At 39.6% G+C, this 21,694-nt stretch overlaps 1 protein-coding gene across 3 annotated transcripts in view; it reads right to left on the minus strand.

Annotated features, from left to right (window-relative positions):
* The window catches only part of PPM1B (protein phosphatase, Mg2+/Mn2+ dependent 1B), a 62,031-nt gene that overhangs the window by 22,919 nt on the left and 17,418 nt on the right, over nucleotides 1–21,694 (minus strand). For all 3 annotated transcript variants that reach the window (XM_054628708.2, XM_077175841.1, XM_054628707.2), the window contains exon 2: nucleotides 13,448–13,592. The gene's annotated coding sequence lies outside the window, so the exon portion shown is untranslated. The remainder of the gene's footprint in view (nucleotides 1–13,447; nucleotides 13,593–21,694) is intronic.

Genomic DNA, 21,694 nt, shown 5'->3' on the forward strand with positions numbered 1-21,694 from the left:
ATGAAATCCTTAAATTATTAAGGATTTAAATTGTGAAAATTACAGCAAATTTCATCCAAAAAGAATTGGCAAGAATTCTGCCATGACTGATCCTGAACAATCATTCATCTCTGACACAGTAGTACCCACCTACAGAATCTACAGAGTGATGATAAACTTAAACTAACTCTAGTTTAAGAATTTGTTGCCAGGCCAGGAAGAGATTAATTAATCCTTACTCCCACCATTCTCCTCACCTAAACAAGTATACAGCGGACCACACACAGATAAACCAAACTTCATACTACCTCTCTGCTACAATGATCTCCATGCAATGCTGAAGATCCCAACAGCTTGCTCAGCAGTTTTTTGTAACACTGTGAATCAATGGAAAGGACACACCAAGTGTATCCATATCACTGCAATACCTACTCAAAACTCTGCACAACCTCTTCTCTCAGAACATCTGATTTTGCTTTGAAAACAAACAAAATTAATGTGTGTCAGAGGGTAAACAAGAGAGTGCAACATACCACCACAAAACAGAGTTCTCAGCAACCAATATTCTCAGTTAAGAGCTGAACAAGTTCCAGATAGTTTAATAGTGCAAGTAACATCAGTAAAAGAGACTTGTGAAAGGATTCTTGTATCTCACAATCACTTATTCACAATTACACACAATATAAAACTATTTTAAAAACACACAAAACATTCTTACCAGTAAAACTGTCATACAGGACTGAAATGCTGCCAAAATGCCAGATACTCTCCAATACTTCACACCTTCTATGAAATTCCTTTTATTGTATTAAGTATGTCATTGCATTTTTACCATCAAAAATGTGGAAGACATAATGTGACTGAGTGAGAAAAAAGATCAAAACCTATGTACTTGCAAAGGCCTGTGAGCTCAGTATTGTGTTGTGTTTTATAGCTGTAAAACAAAACACAATTTAAAAAAACCACCACCAAAGGCAAGTGTCACACCTTAGTTTTACTTGCTTCATAAGTAGGTTCACTTTTTTACAAGTTATAACAAACCAGAAAATAAGAAAACCACACTACTCAAGACTAGGATCTTAATATTCTAAATATCCCATTTAATATTGCAAATAAAGGATGCAGAGATTGACTTGCTATCAGTAAGTCTGGGAATCAACTTGTGTCCTTTGACTCACAGGCTTTCACCACACATCTCCTGGAGGAACACCGCGTTACCTTCTCTATCCCTCCCATGAGGTTGCAACTTCAGAGAAATTGTTGGAAGACAGCTTGGCCTTTCCCCCTCCACACTGAACAAACTCCTATCTCCCCCTTCTCACCCATCATGGGCTCTGGCCCCCAGTAACAGAGTGCTTCTCCATGTCTGTGCCTTTCTTGTACTGGGAGGTGAGCAGCCCACGCTGCGTTCCCAACGCAGCCTCATGAGCTCCGAATAGAGGAGAACCATCACTTCTCCCAGAATGCTGATACACCTTTTCTGACAGGTACCAAACTTTCCCCCCTTCAGACACACTGCTCTCTAATGTTCAACACATTTGTCCTGCTTCACCATCAGGACCCATCCCTGGGCTCTCTTTGGCAAAGCTCATTCCTTGATAGTCATCAGCCTGGCTGTATAGAGGGACAAGGTGACTTTATTCCAGTGTCCTAGGTTACAATATAAAGATGTATTCTATTCCCATCCTCAAGAGCTGCTGAAAACCAGGAGGGGCTCATCTTCCTTATCTGCTGTTAATGGGCCCATCAATGCCTTTCCCCATGACTCAGAGATAACTCCCTTCAGGGGCCATTTCTGTTTAATGGACTCACCACATGACTCGCAGAATGATAACAGCCAATTGTGAGATGCTCCACCCAGAGGGGAGGAGCTAAGAATCCCCACCTGGATATAACCTAAGGTTTGGGACACAACAGTCAGTCTTTCCACTGGATTCCCAGATGAATGGGTATCTTTTCCACTGGATCTTCAGAGGAAGATTACACCCTTTCTACAGGACCACTGCTCCAACAGAACCACATTTGCCACTCCAGGAGGACTGCAGCCACCAATCCAACTGGACTGCCACCAACACCCTGACCAACGGGGTGTCAGGTTGTATTCTGACTTTGTCAGTGTTTTTTGCTTTTGTATTATTGCATGTATTTTGGTTTTCTTTTCCCTTTTCCTAATAAATTGTATTTGACTTGGAGTCTCTCACTGGTTTTGCTTTCAAACCAGAACACCCAGGTACTGGATTACACCTCCTGTGGTTACATCACAACACTGGTCCAGCCTACCAGGATCCATCTACTGCTAAGGCCTGCCCTTGGGCTAACTGACCACTCACTCCTATCACAAATTTTAAGCATGTACACCCTTCCACTGCTCAAGTTTTTAACTAAGACTTCGTCGTCCTTCCTCTTAGTCAAACCATCTCAACATTTCTGAGGGAGTTAAGGCATTAAGCCCCAAACATCTTTGTGGAGAAAGATTTAGTCTCAAGATAAAACACAGTCAGCAGAACAGATGAAGCACCCACCTGCAAGACAGTAATTCAGTCATGGCTTTAATCAGCATAAACTCAAAAATTCAGAACCCTTCAGTCTTGAGATTTATTTTCCAAAGATCTCATTTTTGTATGAAATTTAATTGAATAACAGATTAGTTTGAGAAAACATTAATTTCCTTGTGGTGAAAATATTTACCCCACATAAAATTATTAGTTGAAACTCTCAAAATCAGGAAGACCGTGTCTATTTTAATTCCCAAAATTTTCTTGAAAATGGAGAAAGCCTTAGTTCTTGCCCATGCTCCACAGACCATTCTTTAAAACACCATATATTACTCAGACCAAACCCTAGAATTCTCTTCTCCTTGTAGTCTTTCCAACCCTGGAAAAGGCTGGAACAAAAGAAAGCAATAATAATCAATTTTTTTTTTAAAAATCTACTGCCTGGCAGGACCAATAATCACCAAGGCTCAAAGGCTTTTGGAATGCCTTTACAGAGGAGAAATTTCTTTATAGGAAGAAATTACTGGCCTTTGCCCCTCTCTGGCAAAGAAGAAGTTGAATCTGAGCAATACACTACCAAAGCAGAGACTCCAACTATCTCTCCAGTGCACATTGTTCATCTCTAGTCTTAGATCAATAGCTGAGTCATTTTCAAGAGAGTTCAGGGAAACAAGTCTCCAACAAAAGCTGACATTCCAGAGCAAAAATTCAGCCCAAAGCTTACTTCTCTGAAGTTACAACCTGTATTTTTCTCTAATGTTTTCTACAAGAGTGAAATCTTACTTGAAGTCCTTATCTCATATACAGGCAACAATTCAGACTCAGGAAACCAAAAACATCTATCCTTTTGAGGTATAGAGGAATGAAGGCAAAAGTCATGTCCTCTGACGTGCAAGAAAAACTCATGCTCAATATCCTTTCTGCCCCAGCTACACAGTGAAGACTCTTCAGTATTAGATAAGCCATATAGGAAAGAGCTTTAAATTTAGCTGTGCACAAGCTTGTGTTTGCATTTAAAAGACAAACAACTCCAACTGCTGATTTTCTCCAAAGATCTACTTAAAAATTGACAAATAGTTCTTGCTCAGGTATAGATATTCATTGTTTTGTACTGTATCATAAAGGGGAAATAGGCAGCTACTTTACATGAAATGCATGCTCCTCTTAATTTAGATTTACATTTAGCAGGCAGAAATATTTATTTAATGACTGTCATAAAGGTCAGAGCTGTCCTGACTTGAGCTGGGATAGAGTTAATTGTCTTCCTAGTAGCTGGTTCAGAGTTGTGGTTTGGATACAGTATGAGAGTAATGTTGATAACTCACTGAGGTTTTTAGCTGTTGCTAAGTACTGTTAGCTATACTAAGTCAAGGATTTGACAGCTCTCATACTCTGCCAGGAGGTGGGAGGGGCACAAGAAGTCGTGAGGGACACAGCCAGGACAGCTGGCCCAAACTAGCCAAAGGGATATTCCATACTATATGACATCATGCTTAATATATAAACTGGGAGGAAAGCTGGCCAGGGCTACCACTTGGGAACTGGCTGGGCATTGGTCAGCAAGTCATAAGCAACTACATTGTGCCTCAGTTCTTTTTAATTCTTTCATTATTATGATTTTCTTCCTTTTCTGTCCCTTTAAACTGTCTTTATCAGAACCCTTAAGTTTTCTCACTTTTATTCTTCTGAATTCTCTCCTCCATCAGACTGGGTCAGGGTAGTGAGTGAGCAGCTGTGTGGCACACAGTTGCTGGATGGGGTTAAATCATGACATATTTCTGGTGCCCAACACAGGGCACAATGGGTTGAGATAATGACAAATCTGACTAGAACATATCAGAAGAAATTTCTTGTAAGTACTCATTACATTAATCACGGGTCACAGTGGTGATGTATTTGCTCCCCAAGTTGGTGTGGTGTCCCTGTTTGTAAAGTTGCATTCTAAAATACTTGATTTGTACATATTGCTCCCTTGAGCTATTTGTCACCCATGGGAACAGGGTAAGGTTATGTTGTTGTACTCTGTAACGCGGTCTCATAATATGACAGAATTGCCACTCGTGAAACTGATCTGGTATTTGTACTCAGCACTGCCCACATCTCCAGACTTTGGGAGCCATCTATAGGAAACTACTAATAATTACAACTTTTAACTCTTCTCAGAGACCCAATCCATGAGGGAGACAGATATTCTCCTCTAGGCCAATTAAAACAGCACTTGGGAATTTTTAATATCCTTGGGATGTTCAAACCAGCATTCTTATTGCTGTGTCTTCTGAATGTGTTCAAGGTCTTGTTATAGGATCAACAATTCTTTCAGAATGCCACCCACAGGGATCTGCTCTGAGGCAGGATAGTGATAAGTGGCAAGGTGTGGGGGATAGTATGGGCAAGTGCCTAGGACAATGGGTATCTCCAGTGCTTTGGAACTTCAGCCCTGAACAAGTACAAAATCTGGAAAGACTAGTTAAATATTGGGAGAAACTACGCTGCCACCTTGGAAATTCCAGAGATGCAAAACCCATAGCACCGTGCTGCAGCCTGACCCAGGCCTACTGAGCCATGCTCAGGACTGTACAGTACCCCTGAGGGAAAAAAAGGCCTCTGGATGTGATGGGAAAATGATGGGCACAGGGGCTACTCCAACCCCAGAGACAGGCACTGTGGTTGAACCAAAGCACCAAATCGTGCCTGTATCAGCCCCTGCTATACATAAGGAGAGAGATATGCAAAGGTGAGCTCATTTAGTGAGGGATGAAGCAGCAGGGCTATAATGAGAAGAGGTAGGGGAAGAGGCCACAAACAAATAAAAGATATAGTTAATCATCTGATCCCTATCTTTGAGTAAGCTGTGACATATGCAAAAAGATTCCAACCATCATCCAGGCAAGGGTATCACCTGGTTGCTCCAATGCTGAAATAACAGGCCCAGTAAACTGGAATTAGAGGATAGAGAAGCCAAACAGCTGGCATCCCATTCTACAGAGGTAGGCATTAACCAAGGAACTGGAAAAGGGGCACAAGCCCTCAGCCTCTGGAAGTGACTCCAGGTATGAAGGAAAGTTATTCCTTTAAGGAACACATTATGCCACCCAGGCAAGTGGACTGTCATGGATAGAGGTCCATGGTCCAGTATCTGAGGCAATTAGACGTGCTGGAGAAGATTTATGATGATATGGATTTATGATGATTTACGGTGGTGTGGATGATAACAACAAGCAGTTATCCAAAGACCCAGATGAAGACAAGTGTACACAACCCATGTGGTGGAATGGGATGCACCATTATCATACACCAGCTCATTGGCAGTAATGACCTGGAAAGATTGAGAGGGACAAATGGCGGACAAATTGGCCAACTCCCATAATACAAACAAAATGCCCCTTCCTCACTACAGGCCTGTATCTTGGCTGTGGACAAGGAAGGCTTTATGCATCCTATTCCCCACCTACATGGACCAGTGTTCCAACTATTAGAAGTAAGCATAAACAGCACAGGCCACCCTGTGTGACCACAGAGGACATGAGGAAGTGGGATGGAAAGATCAACCTTGACCCTAGAGGCATGAGTAGGGAAATAGCAAGGAAACTCATAAGAGAGGATTATTGCAGAACATTGCTGCTCCAGTCTCTAGTGGACAGTTCCCCAGAGCAGAGGGGCTACTCTTACTCCTGATCTTCAAGAGACTCTGATTCACATTTACAAGAAGTGAATAAACAGTGAATACACAGAATCACACCAAATCACTAGGTTGGAAGAGACCTTTAAGATCATCAAGTCTACCCCAGACTGTACCACCTCAACTAGACCATTGCACCAAGTGCCACATCCAGTCTTTTTTTAAACCCGTCCAGGGATGGACTCTACCACCTTCCCAGGCAGACCATTCCAGTACTTGATCACCCTTTCTGTAAAAAACTTTTTCCTAATATCCAATCTATATTTCCCCTGGCTCAGCTTAAGGCTGCGTCCTTTCATTTTGAGTTGCTGCCCTGTGAAAGAGACCAATGCCCACCTGACTACAACCACCTTTCAGGAAGTTGTAGAGAGTGCTAAGGTCACCTCTGAGTCTCCTTTTCTCCAGGCTAAACAACCCCAGCTCCCTCAGTTGTTCCTCACAGGGCTTGTGTTCCAAGCCCCTCACCAGCCTTGTTGCCCCCCTCCAGACCCGCTCAAGCATCTCAATGTCCTTTTCAAACTGAGTGGCCTAGAACTGGAGACTACAACCAGGACTGGAGGGGCCCTGCCTCCAGCCAGGTGGAGGAAAGAAACAGCTGGGTTTAGTGGACTGTGTGGATTGGATGACCTTGCACAGCAGAGCCACAGGAGTCAAAGGCTCCAGCAAACACTGCTGCACAGGGGCAGGCACCATCTCTGTTTCTGGAGTGGCAGGGCAATCCCAAACAGCTAACTCTGTTGGAGGTGAAAGTGAGCCCGACAGGGAACAAGTGGCAAAAGCACTCCATTGTGACTGGCCCTGAGGCTCCAGAGCATCCTTTGCCTAGACTGCCTCACAAGGGTGTGCTTCCAAGGACTCAAAAGGTACTGCTGGGCTTTTGCTATAGCTGCCTTGGAGACAGTAGAAATGAAACAGCTATCTACCTCATCCCATCTCCCGGAGGACACTTCTGGTGTGGTCAAAGAACAACAGGTGCCATCATAATGGTGCACTGGACACGGAATCACACCAACCAAGACACCCTGACACCATCCATAAGTTGATCTGCCATATGGAGAGCCAAGGAGCAATCAGCAGGAATCACTCACCCTCTAACAGTCCCATATGGCCAGTGTAGACTAACGGTACGCTGTCGTGGCCTGGACAAAGCCGTGCCACCTCTGAGTCCAGCTGTGCCAGACCTGCTGGAACTTCAATACAAACTGGAGTCAGGCAGCCAAGCACAATTGATACTGCTAGTGCAGTTTTCTCAAGCCACTGGCAATAGAGTGCAGGCCCATCCAGCACACCTGGAATTCCAGGGGTGGAAACACAGACCTACTATTAGCCATGGAGTGATCTAAACAGTATTTGAAACAAAGCAAAGCTCTAGAACATTTAATACATTGATGGCAATATTGTGTGAGGCAATACAATAATAGAAGTTCTTGAGAGAAGGAAAAGTGGTTCAAATCCTTCTGTAAACTGGTTTTGCCATAGAATTAAAAAGGTAAAGAACCTGAACGGGAGACCCAGCGATCATCCACAGGATTGCATTTGCTCAAGGAGTGGGTGCACTTGGTGGGTAACACAGAAGGATAGGGAAGTCTTATGGGTACCTCCAGGGAATTTGATTCTGGGTAAGAACAGTGAATGATTTGAACTGTATTATGTTGTTTGCTATAAAATACTGTAGGTCATCACTTCCACTGCTGTTGAATGCCATATCAAGGGTATTGTAATAGCATTACCCAGCCTAATGAAGAATGGAATTTTGATGATAGAACCAGACATGCATAGCAGTGATGGAACTAGTGCCGGCTTCAGCATAAAACAATCCAACACTACACACATTCTCTCCCGCCCTGAAGGACTACTACAACAGACAAAGCCAAAACTCATGGACTAAAACTCAACAAACATTCTGAAGGGATGGCCCATACAGTATGGGAATGGTATCTCTGTGTATATATCAAAATATAGGAAAGGTGATAGTGATTACTTGGGTGTATTGGAAGGTGTGGGACCTGCTAGGATGCAAATGGATATAGCCCTGCTTTCAGGTGGGATAGAGTTAATTAACTGTCTTCCTCATAGCTGGTATAGAGCTGTGGTTTGGATACAGTATGAGAATAAAGTTGATAGCAACAACTAAAAATATCAGTGTGTTATGTAGTGTTTATATTAGTCAAGGACTTTCTTGCTTCTCATATCCTGCCAAAGGAGAAGGCCAGAGTGGCACAAGTAGTTGGGAGGGGACACAGCCATGACAGCTGGCCCAAAGTGGCCAGAGATACTCCAAAATCTGTGACATCATGCTCAATGTATAAACTGGGGACGAATCTGGCCAGGGGCTACTGCTCACATTGGTTGGCAAATGGTAAGCAATTGCATTGTGAATCACTTGTTTTGCATATTTTAATTATTTTTCTTCCTTCCCTGTCCTATTAAGAAGCCTGTGTCTCAACCATGAATTTTCTGATTTTTATGATTCTCTTTCCCATCCCACTGGGAAGAGAGGGGGTGGAGTGAACAAGCAGCTGTGCAGTGCTTAGTTGCTGGCTAGGGTTAAACCATGACAGCAACCAACACATAATTAGATTACAAAGGTCTAAAAGCCATAATCAAAGTTTCTGTAGATACTATAAAATAATTTTCCCGTCGCATGTCAGTTTCATAAAAAACATCAGAACTAAACTAATACCACCTTGATGGCTAACAGTCCCAAAGGCAATACTGTATCTTTTCATAAAATGAGAATGGTCCAACATAAATCTTTTGGGCTTAGGTCATAAAAGTGTACTGTAAAATGTTTCTTCCTCAGAAGGATTCACTCAACAGGCTAGTCATTTCTAATAAGTCAGTGCTGTGGAAAAGAAACAGTGCCAGAGTTTCCTGTTACAAAGCACATGTGCTCCACTATAAAAAAAGAATGACATTTCAAAAGAAAAAATGATGCACTAGATATTAAAGATGTAAAGGACAAATAAATAATCAAAGTATCCGGGATGAACAATTTCAAAACTTATGGAAAGTGCAGGAAATAACTTCTCTGGTTTAAGTAAAAAAAATTTTAAAAATCCAAGTTTAGTCCTGGTAGAAAGCTCCTCTGTATCCACACTGCACTCTCTCTCTAGTGTGTGTTATGTGGACATATAGACTTTACACAGTACATCTGTCTACACACACTGCAGATAGTTTTGATTTTTGATCCCAGAAAACTTAGTCTTTCTTCTAACTTACTGACCTTAAAAATACTGGCACTACATGAATTTACATTAGGCCAATATTGTTGGAGGTTGGCTGTAACAGCTACTCTAACTACGTAGCCACAAATACTGCCAAACAAATTATTGCAAGAGTAAGATCTGAATATTTTATTTTCACTTAAAAATGAACTACACAGAAGAGCAGTTTTTACCATTCCTGGGTTTTATCTGGAGGATTTGGGTTTGGTTTTAGGTGATCTGTGGCCATGGGTGTTGGCTTTAGGAAGGATGTCAGGTGACCAGAGATACTGACAGAAAGAAAATAAGTATCAACATAAAATGCCAATACAGAGCTTCCTACGAAAAACTTTTCCTGCCAGGATGTTGAGAAAGAAGCCAAAGAGACTTCTAAACCAGGAATTCAAAAAAATTTTGCAGGCCATCCCTAGTACCAGGTAGCATACATGCCTAGGAGCTACAACTGTAATTTTTATATTAAATTCACCACAACATTGTTACAACAGTTGGGGAAAAGAACAAATAACAAAGATAAACAAAATACTACGTTCCCCCACCACACTACTTTTAAACCAGCAAGTTACAAAGAAGATTTCAGAATGAACTTCAGCTATTTCAAATTGGTCTGGAGGCACAAAACAATCACAGGCATAATTTAATGCTCTATATTCACACCTATTTTCAATGTCAGTAGCAGGATCTGAAAACATGAACGCTTCTGCTCTGCCTCAGCTACTCATCACTACTACATTGTGCCAGCAATTTCTTTTCTTTCAGAACTGCTGGCTGAGGTGTTTTTGCCCTTACTCTTTGAACTGTTTCACTGAAGAAGTGCAAAGTTAGCTTTAGTATTTTGAAACTTTGCGACTTTGACTGCAGTGGGTTTGGAAGCCAGCAGCTTAGACAGCAGATCCAAGGGGGCTGTAACCTTCAACAGAAAAGACAAATAAATAGAAAGGAGCACCAGGAGCTAGGTTAAGGGCTATAACCTTTCTAGCTATGTTAACACAAGAAAAACATGCTTGTGGTCCTTTCAGAGATTAGTTTTATAGTCTGCTTTCTTGAACTTTACTAAAATATGGATGATGCTACTTAACTACAGATTTTTCAGCTCAGCTTATGTGGCAACCATCTGTCTCCCAGGGGCAAACTGCATACTTTATGCTGAGGCTTCTTATTTTCCTGGAATGCAGCTCAACAGCTACAAAGTTAGAGATCATACCTCAGATATTCAAGATGAACTTCACAGAAACCTTGAAAGTGGACTCTGCATCTAGCTTTCTAATTACCACACTTAATACAAGATCATCAGTGCCCAGGTTGCTGTATTTTTTACTCCCAGACCCTTTATATTGCAACTTCTTTTTTATTTAAGTTGCAGAAGTCAATTTGACACAGTTCTGTGGCCAAATGAGAACTTTAAAAAACATGTAGTGCTTTTCTTAGCTACACAGAATTGCATGTTTGCCAGTGTGACTTCTGATTACCAGCAGCCCTTAGCTCAGATTAGCACCACTGCTAGGCACTTAACTGAAGAAGTATGCAGTGTCATTCTCAGTAAGAAAGAGACTACTCTTGTCAATGTCTTAATGTCACTCATCTTAGGTTTTCAGGTTACATATTCAGCTTTTCTTTACCAAAACTTACTCCAAACACTAAGGAGACTGGGAAATTCAATCCCATTTGTTACCTGCAAATGGTTTATCTGAAGTACAGAGTAACTACACAAAAAGTAGCACATAACAATAGGCAAATATCCAGGCTGGTTCAGTAAACACAACAAGGCTAGGCCCAGACAGTGCAAAGCAGACTCCTGCTGCCAGCACCTGCCCAGGAACAGGATGGAAGCTGAAGTCTAGAAGTAAAGACAGCTCAGCCTAAGTCAGCATTCATGCTCTTGTACCATTTTCTTGGAACAGAAATTTGGTGCACTGGCACTGCAATGAAATAGGCCTACCTGTTTAATTCAAATATTGCCTGTGCAGGCTTATCATCCTTGAAATCACATTTTGTCCTTAACTCAAACCCTGCAACTCAGTGTGCCTTTATTATAGCACGTGGAAGTCTGCACTGTACTGCTGCCTATCCCTACTGACCACACTATGACAAGACTCATATACCATGATAATTGGTGAAATTCCTTGTCCATACTTGCTCATATTTCCCATAACCAATGAGCAGGTTCTCACTTCTTTACTGGGCTGTTCAAAACAGATGCACAGGTGGCACTTGGATACTACAAAGAATTAGCTTAGCATAAAAGTGATCTTTCACAAATAAAGTTTTCAATTATTTCTATGCAGAACTGCTGTTTTAGTTCTCTAAATTCAATAAAGGACCAAGTACTTAGAGTTAAATTTAGTTTGCTCCTTTTCCATCATCAATCTAACAAACAGCAGCCAGGTTTTTACTACAGAAACGGCACCTCACATTTTGAAGAAAAAGAACCAAAATTTACCCACTACACTAATGGTATTAAAACTGAAGAATTTTACATGTGTAAATGTGTCATTAGCATGACACTTTATGTCACTGGGAGTGAGTTCTCCCCTGCTCTAAATTTAGGCATTTAAGACAACTTTTCTCACCTTTTTCAAAGTCTGTTTACAAAGTTTCAGATACACTTTTGTGAGAATAGGGCAGCAATGAATCGCTTCTTCATATCACCTGTGAATTATTCCTAAACAGGTCTGAAACACCAGAATAAGTGTTCTGCAGCAGGTCTGCAAAACCACAGTAAAGCAATACACCTTTATTTACAGAATTGAGGGCTGGTTTCTTGATTCACACAAAAATCTGAGGAAGCCAGACACAAGGGTTGGGCTGGATGAGTGCTAAAGGTCCATTCAAATAAAGTGTGACTTGCACAGTCAGTATAAAAGGTTGTGCCTTTTTTCAACATGTTACATCACTGCAAAATAAGTACAAACATTCATTCAACACAACACTAACAAAAACCTTCAAAACAAACCACACTGGAACCTCTCTTTCATTTTAGCAGCAGAAAAACCCACACCACTTCCTTGGCACAAACCTGTCACTGATTTACAACCTATCCATTATTGAACTTCAGAGTAAGACAGACAGGACTGCTTCAGACCAACAGTCCAGACTCCTGCCTGCCACTACTGAAAAGATAACTCTTCCTGTCAAAGACACTAAAATGTGTAATCAAGACTCAAAAACCTTCATTTGATCATAATCCTGAAGACAGATGCATGTAATAAACCCATTTCAAGGATAGTCTTCAAAACAAATAGTCCCAGTTTAAAAACAGATCTAAACCTTTCAGAAACATACAACCCAAAATATGCAATCTCTATCACAGGTATTTGTAGTGATATGGAATTTTTCCCCATTACTATGGTCTTACAGCATTGTATTTATACTTTTTTAAAAAAGGATTCAAAGAACATTGACTCTTAGTTCCCTCTACATGAGTTCAGAAGAAGGTGACAGTGTGACAAGAGTTCTCAGTCATCGTCAGATAAAGTTAATGACAGAAAACCAGCAGCCAAAACATTTTCATTGACCTGGAAAAAGCCATCTACCTTTAACCTTGAAAAGGTGGTTCAAAAGCTGAAGCTTCAGGGAACCTTGGAAGGGAAATTTTCTGTAACTGATTAAAACAGGTAATTTAAGTAGCACTGCTGCTGTTAGTGCATTTAAGGAAATACAGACCTTGTAGGGAAAAAAGCCACATGCAGACAGTAAACTGATCTCAACACATAGTGGGCAAAACACTTCATGACTTTTACTGACACATTACAGTCTTCAGTGTGAGAACATCATTTCTCCAAAATGTGGTCAGCAGACATTTTAGGTGGTGAAAAATTACAATTCCCTGTCCCCCATTTATTAACACTGTTTTGTATTGTAACAGAAAGAAGCTGTACTTGAAATTGTATTTTCTCCCTATAAAAAATAACAGTAAGCAAAATTCAAATACATTTAAAGTAGAAAAAATATCATTTTACCCAATCTCAAATTTCCATTAAATCCGTGTCAATTACAAACTGCAAATTAAAAACACAGTCAAAGGAATAACATATTCCCATAAATATCCAAGTGGCAGAATTCCTTCTTACCTGTAATTTTAACCTTGTCAAGGTTCTAGTTCAGTGCTGAAAGAATTAGTTTACATTCCTGCTGCCAAGAAGCACGTAACAGAATGACTTGCAAAACCTTGAGATAACAGTACAGGACACAACATCTGCTTTATTTTGGTATTTCCTAGAAAGAAACAAAGGAAGTAGTTAGCTACTCCAGATGGCGTACAACAGATTTGTACATTAATTTTTTCATGAATACAACTTTTTCCTAAATAGAAGTGTTTGAACTAAAGTCATGCCTGGATGTGCAAAGACCTTTTAGCAAACTCTCTAAACACCATATTCAAGATTTATGCTAACAAAGAATCAGATTAATATTTTTCTCTATTTCCCTCACCAACACTGACAAGCACTTAAAAAGTCATCAGCCTATTACCTGCCATTCAAGTCCCTAAATTCAGTAACAGAAGGAATAGCTTTTGCATACCTGCTAGCATCACTGTGCTGTCTTAATTTTATTCACCTACTCAGATGACAGAGTACACTCCTTGAGTGTTTGACATGACTTAAACCCACCATGTGCAGCATGTGTAATTTGTGAGCTCTTTATTCTGCTTCCTTAGATGTAAAAATGCACAAGAGTTTAAAACAAAAGCAATAAGCTTCAACTGCAAAAGTACTTCAGATCCTCTGTAATACAAATCATTGCATTTCTTCAAAAATAGTTTCTATAAAATTAACTAGAAATTCACCTTAAAATGTAAAAATAGCGAATAACCAACAGTTCAGATATGTGGATCAACAACAGCATCTACGCATTGTTTTGAACAGGATGCAACCACCCAAAATCCTCCATGGATCAGGGACTACATATTTAAGCTTATAAACCACTGCATTTTACAGAATTGGCTTAAGAATACACTGGTAGAAGGAACTATCATAGGAAAAATTCTGGATAACAGCCAGCTTTCTCTGGGACAGGAGGGAAATAGAAGTTTCAGAGTGATAGTGAAGATTTTAAACTGATAACAGCACTCTGGATGAGCTGAGTGATAAAGGAGACTTACTGCTGACCTTGACTTTAAGCCCACTGATGGAGGAGTGGAGCTACGACAACATTTCATTATGGCTTGCCTCTTCCAAACACTACATAGTGCTTCTCAACTACTAACAAGAGTCATAGGCACAAAATTGCTCAAAAGGACTACTTTACCCCTTTTGAAGAATTGCAGGAGTTCAGTAAGTTCCATGCCTGTAGCTCTACACTATTGCAGGCCCCGAGTTTTCCCCAGAATTCTCTCTTCTTACGCACCACAATAGGATGGAATGTTCAAGGAACCAAACTAATCCAGAAAAAGTCAATTATCTTCTGTCACTTGAGGTCTCCAAAGCAGCTTAGGAAATGCTTGATCAGACAAGTGCCCGCCAGAAATGCAGAACTGGGACCTGCTGCCAATCCATATTTGTTCCAAGTATTGTATAACTACACCTTAAGCAGCATCCACTAAACCATTAATGAACTCTGACAAAGTATCCTAAATCACTGTATTGAACTACAAGGCAAAAGCCCTCCCCAGAAGGTAAAAAAGATTCAGTAAAAAAGTTGGTTACACATCAAGGAACTTCAGGGAGTAAAATGGAACACACCTGGTGCAAAATCACAAAGTTGTGTAGAACAGCTCTACTTCAACACACAAGGTTTTATGGCACAGACAAAAAGCACGTGGCCAGGACACAGCTCCCTCCATGCACTGTCTCCCACTTTCAGCACATGCCCCCAGCTGGGAGCATCACAAGGTGCTTGCACCAAGTGCTCAGCAGCCTCAGTGCTTCTGTGGCCAGTGGCCTTTAAAAGCAGCCAACTCACAAAAGCAGCCCTGGAAGATGAGCATTCTGTTTTTCAGAAACAAGAGCCTTGAGCCCTCCCAGATTCCACTCTACAGAGGATGTGAAAGCATTCCTTAGACCAGGATGACTTTATGCTGAAGGCTGCTTACAATACAGCAGATTCCAAAATAGATATTTTGGGCTAAGAGCATTTTACCTCAGAGTATGATTGCATTTATACAAATTCTAAGAACACTATCTCACTTCTCAGAAGTGAGGAATACAGTATTCAGTGTCCCAAAACACAAAAGCACCTTAAGACATAGCCTCCACCATTGAATATGGCACAACAAAGAAGGGACACTACTTCTATCTCATTTGCACAGTAGTGACTCTTACCTCTCCAAGTAAGCTGCATGGCTTGTTTGCTCTCAGTATGAAAAGACATTTAGATTCATGATACAGCTTTGGGATAACAAACCATTATGTCCAGCTCCTAACAATATGAATGCCAAAAATGCTCACAACACACAGATGTAAATGTCTTGTACAGATTGCTCATCATAAATTACATCACAAGAATAAAGCTGAATGCTTCCTATTAAAGGCTTAACAAAATTACAAGATGTATTAAACATTTTATTTGAGCTACTTAAGGCTTCATACTATGTAAATGTGTAATATTTTAGTAGGACTAAGTTAGTTCAGTAAACTCTTCTGCTACTATACACCTGCACCCTACAGTAGGATAGTTTTTAATCGAGAAAAACTTAAATTTTCCTGGGCTAATAAAGCATTTCAATTTGACCATGTTTACAGGATTTTCTTCAGAAGGTAAGACTAAACAGACAAAGCCATCATAAGTAATTCACTGCTAAAGAACTCACTATTCAAAAATAAGATCATTAAGAAAAAAAATTACACAGTCCAGAGAAATTTGAAGAACCCTATCATGTTATTTTACAGAGTGTAGGCACCAAATGCTGGTTTTCCTGATGATTAAATACATACTTAATAATGCTGGTTGCAAAGCACTAATGTTCCTCAAGCTGAATCCAAATGTTTGAAACAAACAAATCCACTACAACACCCAGTCCTTTGCAAGTTTCCAAACTCTGGCCAGAGAAGTACCAGAAAAAAACTGTGTTTATTCTGCCTCACAACCAGCTAGACCTGGACTCTGACCTTTCATTGATAATCAAATCACAGCTGCTTTAAAATAAGCAAACAAACAAATCAACTCATTGACTGAGCATCAACAGAAAGAGCTATAATCTGGTGTGCCCTGATCCACCCTATGACAGCACAATACCACCACTGCCAATACTGTCCCCCAGAACTGTAAGCTGGGTCCCACACATAGGAAGATTTTGCAAAAGAGACAGAAGGAGAGGGAAAGAAAAGAGCAGCAGTGTATCCACAGGTTAGCTAGTAAACTCAACCTACCTCAAGGATATGCTTCCAACATACAGTAAACCTAAGGTAACATCCCTTTCTTAAAGAGCTTTTCACTGGGATACTTGACTTTTTGGGGAAAGTGAGAGCACAGGGGAATGCACAAGTGCTGCAAATTCATGCAGTAACTCTTCCTTATTGTACCTATATGACAAAGTCAAAACTAAACAAGGAATTATTTTCTGCTTGCTTACTTGATACAATGCACAACTTCCATCCTACAGAGAGAGTTCTTCATCCATCTCTACATTTGCTAAGTGGTTCTTCATTCTATACAGAACCAAGACTGAACAAAGTCTTGATTTGTGGATTTGCAGGCGTGGGGGCTTTTGGTGAACTCTTTCCCCCCCTTTTCAAACATGGAAGCTGCACTAAAACATTCATATTAATCAGTTAAACTAAGGAGAAGTAACCGAAGTTCAAAACTAAGAACTCTATGAAGAAATGTAGGGTGCCTTATCCTTTTTGAAGCACTTAATACAATATTATGCTTTTGAAAAATCTGCAAAAGTATCTTTCCGCTGTGTTTTAGAAGAAAAACCCAGAACTTCCTGAAAAGCTAAATGCCTTGAAATAAATTTGCTTGGGGTTCCAGTCAGAGTTAAGCAAGTTGAAGTTTGCAGTTAAAAGTTCTATAGCCAATTAGTAATTTAGACTGTAAAATGATGAATTTCCAACAGGAGTATGCTGTTAGACCAGTATTTCCCACTTACCTAGAAGCTTGAAAATGCCATGAGTTTAGCATTCTAATTAGGCCCATACTTTTAAACATTACCTCACAAATGATGGACATAAGTTACAGCATCAGAAAGCTGCTTTTTGATACATCTTACAAAAGGGATTCTGAACCTTCATCCCGCAGACCTGTCTTTAATACATATTTGCACTTTTGTAATTCCTAAATTGACTGTGACTCACCTTCAGGTGAGCTTTAGATAAGTAAATTCATATTATGGCTGTGTGGGTATCTTGGCAGCAATGGTAGCTTAAGTGATATTTGCTCTCAGCAGCCCTTTCCTGTTCCGTGCTCTGTGGCTGAGCAGACATACAGACAGCTACAATGGTACATGTGAATGCCTGAAGCAGAGACTGCTCATCTGGCTGATGGGGAAATCAAACTTTGTTGTATTATACAAGCAGAAGATGAAGGAAGACCACAAAAGCCAGCCTTACTGGAATTCAGAACGTGTGTATTCCATCTGCATTTGCCTACTGGGAGATCCTTGGCAAGCACTTACTTCTCTATTCTGTAACAGATCAGAGTTATACTCAGCACAAGTCAAGCAGAGAAATGTGGAATCATCTCTCCATCTGTTATGCTGGGCAGCTTTGCAAACAGCCAGCTTTAGGAAGAGAGGAGGTTGAAGAGCACAGCCATCTAACATGCTTCAATAAAAACCCCTAAGTACAAAACTCTTTCATTTTCAGTTATTTGATCTTTAGCTGAACTAAGGAGAAGGAAGTACCTTCAACAGTTAAAATATATTCCATGTATATGTTAGTTTTCTTCCAAAAAAAACCCCTCAACTGAAGCAACAGAGCATTGTAAACAGAGGACTTTAACTCTCAACAAACACGTTTATTGGGGCTGCTAGGACTTTCTAGAGAAAAGCTTGCAAAAGTGTCTAACCAGCTTTTATCTTACCTTACACAACAGCTGTAGTGGAAGTCAAGTTCTAGATACATATTACACCTTCCACAGTAATCCAGGAGTCACAAATTGAGAAAGATGTGTTTGTATTCTGTATGGGTTTGTGGTTTTCCTTGATGCAAAGGGCAGAGTCTACAATCATTCATCTCCTTGATGGGAACTCAAAATTCCAGCTCAGACACATTGAAGTGATATGCATGGGCAACCTAAGATCATATTTATTATTACTGCAGTGCCTATCATTTGAGCACATTCTTACACTGCTTCTCCATGAGGCAAATTTAATATCACATAACTAGCTAGTATACCTGGGTAGCAGTACTAGATGTGTCAGCTGGAAAATATCTGTCCTTTGCTGTCTTTGTTAACATCTGGCCTTCAAACTGATGTTTGAATTGCTTAGATTTTTGAAATGTCCACAAAACCAGCCTGAGCACTGGTCAGATGTTCTGAGAAAAAATCCACCACACCTGTCACCTAATAATATTATAATTAATAATAATAATTTTTCTGAAGTCCTCTGGGACAAAACAGCTAAATGGTGTCCCTAAACCACACCTCAGTCTCATCCATTCTATCTACTATAGCACTATTAATGAGCATCCAGAGTCTGTCACTCCTTTGCCTAGAAAAAGTATTAGTAAACTATAATATTATTCAAGCTCAGAAGAAATCTCGAAAATAAAAATCCTCTGTTGATTATGCAATACAAAAAGCTTAGCCCTTTCTAGTTAAGCCATTCAAAGAAGGCATCTTAAGCATAAAACCATAAAAAACTCCTGCAGCAAAACTGTCAGCAAAATCAGAGAAAGCAACAAAGTTCAGATCAGTTAATTCAGTAGCAAGTACATGCTTTTGGATAATAAAGTCCATTGTTACAAACCTCATTGCACTGTAGGATACAGAGTTAAGAAAATTGACAGAATTGTACAATTTCATTACTAAGACAGCAAAGGTGACTGAGCTACAAAGTTTTAAGATGCTTTAGCTGTAGATTACAGTCCAAGTCTGATAGTTTTCAAAAGATTAATATTCTTCTGAGTGTCTTGTATGAAATGTTCTGAAGAAGAAAGAACAGATAATCTATAGATGGCTACCTTGACGAATTCCTCTGTGACCAGTATTCAATGATTTTTTAAGCCAGAGTCCTCAAAAATTAATATTTATCTGGGTAGAGAACTTTATCCTAGCTCCTAATGGTTACCAATGCATTTAGAACAGGTCAGTTTTTGAATCAAGTCTTGCTGCTATCATTGAAGCCAATTAGGAATTTTTTATCCTCAACACTGTATCTTAAATTTCTGCTGTTTCTGACACTAAAAAAAACCCCAAAAAACCCAAAAAACCCTTAAACCTGGTTTATATATGTCTTTCTGCACAGATCCTGTATTTAGGACTAATATCCCACAGAAGATTCTCAAAGGCACAACAGCATCACATTTTGTATATTAGGGGAATAAAGCCATTACAATACACGCATGCCAACTAATCACGTTTTTCTGTCTTACAAATATAACACAACCCTAAGCGTGACCACAAGTATACCCAAAATTTAGAAGGAATTTAAACTCCACCAAGTGGGGTGAAAAACAAAAAGTATCAAAGTAATAGTACCTCAGTTAGGACCAGGTACAAAAAATACAAGAAGAATTCACTAATGCTGGTATGTTTGACAATAACAGAAATCAAGATGTATCAAATTTAAAAGGGATAATAAGAATAGGGTTTTATTGCTTTATATATGATACCAATGACCAGAGGAAGGACTTCCCCTCTTGAATAAGGCTCCTCTTCAACTTCTAATGTAAGCCTTCAGGTATAAATGCACTAAAACTGAGCCATCACAGCAGATTAAAAAAAAAAAACAAACAACAACTTGGCCACTACTGATGTGCAGACAGTTACAGAAGGCATAAATTCTCTGCCACACTACTTAGACACTTGGATCTATTTGTAGCTTTTTTTAGCCATGTTATCACTTGCTAAATTTATATACCTCAGGAGTTAAATTAAATGCAAAAAAGGTCATTCAACACCACAATAAAATCACCAGCAAGTTTAAATTGGTAACATAAGAAAACCAGTAGCATGAGCTGCCAAATATTAAGAGTTAGGATGCTATAGGCAGTTTAATGTTTACTGCCAAGCATGCAGCTTGGAAGGAGAGAATTCAGGCATCTGTTATGTCAACTCACAGCCTACACACACAGTCTTTCAAAAGAAGTAATTTAAGTAATACAGGAACTGAAGGCTCCAAATAGGAATTGTTAAAACACATAGTTATTATTATATCTCAATTACAGTTTTAGAACATTCTTTCCCTTCGTCTCTTCCAGATTAAGATGTTTCTTCTAATTACTAGCAAAGTTACTTCAGTAACAACACTGTTAACCATTAACAGAATCAGCATGTAGAAATGTAAAGACTATTAAAATTTTTAAGAGGGTCCATTTGTTTAGAAAGTCATTTCCTTATTGCTAACAGAGATTTATCACCTGACTAAATCAGCCTGATTTGATTCATTTCAGATAAGACATATCTCAAAGCATTTTTAAGGCAGTTATAATCAATGTGGAAGAGAAGCAGCTGATCCTGATATGTACTCCCATACTGTAACAGAATCAATACACTTGTAGTCAAATTATATTGAATCCATAAAATGGTACAGAAAGTCATGTTTCAGAACACAATGCCTTGTCCAGACTATTTCAAAAACACACTACTCTCCTTTTACAGGATGCTCAACTTCTCCATCAGGTTAGAGAAACTTTTTAAGAAGAAGTCTAATTAAAAGAATTACTATCTCTAGGAACTGCAGAGTGAAGCAAACTTCCATTAGCCTTTTTTTCTGGCAGCAGACTCCAGTATCATTGCCTGGACACACGGAGTCTTTTTCAGGTGTCTGCATTGAGGCTATCTGAACTGTTTCACTTGTCATCTACACAAGAGTACTTGGCAAGAAGCAGCCACTTGGCAACTTGGAAGCATAAAAACTCAAAGTTTTTATGTCCAATTCATTCTGCAACTTCAATTCCACAATAAGTCACTTAGACTCACTTTTAATCAATAGTTTAAATTCTCGATTTGCAATATATTTCAATGCTGAAGTTTCAGATATCTCTATTGAGTAAAATCTGTTTTAATTTTGCCACTGCGCCAGTATCACAATACACGTTGAACTATACCTGCAAAAATTAAAAGGGGAATTCTCTTAGTAAGAATGTTAAAACTAACTTACAAGCTGATCATGTCAATTTTCAAGAAATCAATTATTAGAGAAGGTGCTTAAGGGCATGACAGGCAGTCAGTGACATAATGATAGACATGACAGCCAAAATGATTCCAGGAAA

The sequence above is a fragment of the Agelaius phoeniceus genome, chromosome 3 (genome assembly GCF_051311805.1).
Source record: "Agelaius phoeniceus isolate bAgePho1 chromosome 3, bAgePho1.hap1, whole genome shotgun sequence".
Taxonomy (NCBI): Eukaryota; Metazoa; Chordata; class Aves; order Passeriformes; family Icteridae; genus Agelaius; species Agelaius phoeniceus.